The sequence below is a fragment of the Phaenicophaeus curvirostris genome, chromosome 5, assembly GCF_032191515.1.
Source record: "Phaenicophaeus curvirostris isolate KB17595 chromosome 5, BPBGC_Pcur_1.0, whole genome shotgun sequence".
NCBI classification, from domain to species: Eukaryota; Metazoa; Chordata; class Aves; order Cuculiformes; family Cuculidae; genus Phaenicophaeus; species Phaenicophaeus curvirostris.
In genome coordinates this window covers 12,251,084-12,254,973 of record NC_091396.1, presented here as the reverse complement: position 1 = coordinate 12,254,973, position 3,890 = coordinate 12,251,084, and positions in this window count along the sequence as shown.

Below are 3,890 nucleotides of genomic sequence, written 5' to 3'. Positions count from 1 at the left end.
ACCACTCACTGAATTAGCTGGATTTTAACTGAGGCAGCTCTTGTGCATTCAAAGGAAATATGACTAGAAGAAAAAAAACAACCCTATGATGGAGAAAGGGTTTGGAAAAGACCAGTACTTTTAGAAAGAGAATAGGTGCTGTAGGCCAAAGCAGAGGTGTTGAGGAGGGAAAAGTGATCTTCAGGCTCAGTGTCCAGCAGCAGTCAGGATGTTGGGCATCATCAGGAAGGTTACTGAGAACACGACAGAAGAAGCGTCTGTCTGGTGCCGTACAAACCCTTGGTGTACCTCCACCTTGAGTTCAGCACATGGTTCTGTGACCTCTGTCACAAGAAGGACTGAGAACAGAGAGAACAGCAAAGAAAACGGCCAGGGGGACGGACTGGCTGCTTTCTGAGGAGAGACTGAAAAGGATGGAAATCTTCCATTTGAAAAGGTGAAAGCTGAGGAGTGGTTTAGGTTTGCTAAGTCATTAAAGTGGTGGATAAAGTGAACGCTGAAGTGTCATTCATCAAATCCTGCAATATTACAACTGGGGCAGTGAAACAAATAGGGAAGTGGTTTAAAACTGATAAAAGAAAATCCTTCTTTTTACACAGTAGCTGGTGTATTCCTGGAATTTCTTGTCCCAATGAACTGTGGAGGTAGATGGCATCAGCAAAAAACAAATGAGAAGATATCTCAGGTAACAGTAACAACAGGGAATAGGCAGACACGTGCTTTTTAAAATCCTTAATCCATTGGAGTGCACGAGGAGAACAGACAACAGGAAGTGGCCAGACTAACATGATGTCCCTAAACAGTATCTCCTCTTTTAATTGCAGAAGACAGTAGTGGCAGCACATTAGCCTAGACAAGCTACTGCTCTAACCTAGCCACTTCTCATGTTCTTATGTTTTTTTTTTTAATGTTCTTATGGATAAAACTTCTGTATTGAGAATCTCATCCATGCAAGGAAATCCACTCTATTTTTATGATACTGGGAATATGAATGGTGCCAGTACTGTAGCAGACAACTGGAAAACTGGCTCATCAAACCATACAGGTAGAGAAATGCATGGCTATACAACAAGAGATACCAACAGGATTGTTCAGCCTATGTATTCACACACTCCCAGCAGCAGCAGAACTCTCTAGGACTGTAAGGTTAGAAGAGAGTTAGCTCTTGCCTGTGAGGCCTTGCAGTGTAGATAACAAAAGAGAAAGATGCACAAAATCTCTGGACATGAGACAGAACAGCTTGCATTGAAGGGCCAGTTGTAATTTTTATCGCAAACAGTTGGGAGGGTTATAGAAGCAACTAACCAATTTAACTACTTCAAGGGTGCTGCAGAGTGGAATATGGCATATTAATGGGAACTATGCTGTGCTTTCTCTTAATTGCTGCTTGTTTGGGAACAATGTTAATGCTTTCCTTCTTGTCAACCACTTTAGTAAGAGAATACCTACTTCTTTCAACTTCAGTTAAGAACAGCAGAGGCCTGTGATGTGCTCTAAGAGCATAATTGAACCGAACGCTACCCAAGAAGAGAAAAAATAAATGGATAAGAAGCTTATTCTTTGCTTTCATGTGTCTTGCATGTTTTTGAGGTCACAATTTTTTATTGCTCGTGGAGTTTTACCCTGTCTTCTCACTAGCCTCTCTGCTGATGAAGGACGAAGAGGGAAAGTGTTGACCTTTCTCTGTATGTTCCACTTAATAAATACAAATAACACTTTCTTGTATCTGTGCCCAGTTTGGATGAAACCTGGTCTGATAGATACTGTATCCCAGATGTTACATCTAATAATTAGGCTGCTTTAAAATGTAACATAGCCAAATGTTATTAAAACCACTAAAATAAAATTAAACCTTCATCCATGTCATATTTTTTTTCTGCAGGAAAATACAGGTTTTGCCTTGAAAGGGACAGTTTAAAGAAGCAGCATAATGATTTAGAGAAAGGTAACTTTCAATTCTAGCTTGTCTGTGTTAAATTCTTTGCAATAAACTGCTCATTGATTGCTTATCATAGGCAAAACAGTCAGCTGGTAAGCTCTATTCCTTTTGTGTTTTCTATCACACTTCTAGTATGATCCAGAAAATCCAGGCGAGAGGTAATATATGTGATCACATGACTTGTTATCTTAAATGGTTTCGTATGTGGTATTCGCTCTATTTATTTGACATGACTCAAGTTGACCTCATTGTTTGTATGCTTGAAAGGGAACAATTATGCAACTATTAAATGGTATGGAAGACAGCATTGCCATACGAGACAGAAAGGAGAGTAGGAATGCAATGTCTACCAAACCGTCAAAGTCTTTTACACCAAGATAATAAGCATATTTTCTTTGTGCAGTCCTGTATTACAGAAAAATGAAAAAGCTGGTAAATCTGGGTTAATCAAGAAATCTTGTAGTTCTTGTAGTCATTTGGAATCTACAATTTCTGTGGTTGTCACTGACATCAGAATGTGAGTATTTTCAGATAAGTTCCATGTCTGCCAGAATAACATGAAATACAATAATTAAAGCAGACAATGATGGCATGAAAGCCAGCATCTTTTGACAATGCTGTCAAATGATAACATGCATAAATCGATGCATATGTGTCTTCAGTTATAAAATCTTTGTACGTGATGTGATTTTGGCAACATCATTAGGAGGATGTCGAAGCAAGTACATCTCTAGTTTTATCAATGGTTTATAAAAAACACTGATGAAATAACATAGTAACATAGCAGTAAGTAAAGCGGAACAATGCACAAACACCGTAGCTTTCTTCTTGATACTGACCTCCTTTTTGCAGAAGCATTTGTATTAACAAGTTAGAAAATGAAGGATGGAAGAGTCCTGGAAAATTTGCTGGTATCTATTTAATCTAATTTAGAAGTTCTTTATTTTAGTTTTCCTGGCACCTATTTCAAGTTTTTGTAAGTGAAAACATGTAATATCTTATGAAACAGCAAGGTGACCTCTGAAAACTTTTTTTGCTAGATTTCCAATCATTCTGAAGCCTTCACAGAGGTTTTTGTTGAACTGCCAGAGGTTACAAAACAAAGACATTCTATTGTTCTGAAGTTTCTGACTTCAATCTCGTCTTATCAAATGTCAGTAGCTAGTGAGTGACTGAATGGACAACACCCAGCTGAACCAGCATAGCAGGCAGTGTGCTAATGCTTCAGAAGGGTAAGAGCTTTCTGCTGATTCCATAATGAACTAACTAAAAATGGGTGGCAACAGGCTGCTGGGGGTACTTTAAAGCAATGTTAAGCCATTTTATTAGGCATTCTGTAGTGATTCCAGTGTCTTGACTAAAGCCTGCACCTGAGGAATTGCACCCTGTATTCCCTAATTCTTCCTCCTATTCCAGTATTTTCTATTTCCCGTTCTAAGGGTCTCTGAGGATGTTAAGTGTGTTCAAGAACGTGCTCCAGTGAAGTACTGGAGAAAGGAAACTTCAGAGAACACAGTAACTGTCTCTGGCTATCGCATGAATGCCCAATTCACTGTGTGCTGGTTTGCTACCTAGCATAATACACTTTCCTTGTGCTACTAGGAGAATTGTTGATGCACTCTGAGAGGACAACAGACTAGAGAATGTGACAAAGCGTTCTTTTGGAGCATGGAGCCTACTGCTGCCAGCTCTGAGGGATGCAGACATCAGTGTCTGAGGAGTTATTATTTTTCTCCCAACGCTTGACAATGCGATCTTGCTTCCAGATACTGTGTTTCTTTCGATATGTGAGTAGGAAGGTCAGTTTTAATTGGTGTGACTTTAAAGCTTACCAAAGCAAATACCAATCACTGTCAGTCAGCATGGTGATTATAGCTACCTCAGACATATTGCAACAGAAGAGTGGTTGCTTTGTTTATGTGTCAGAAGTGGATGGCAAAGGAAAGCATAC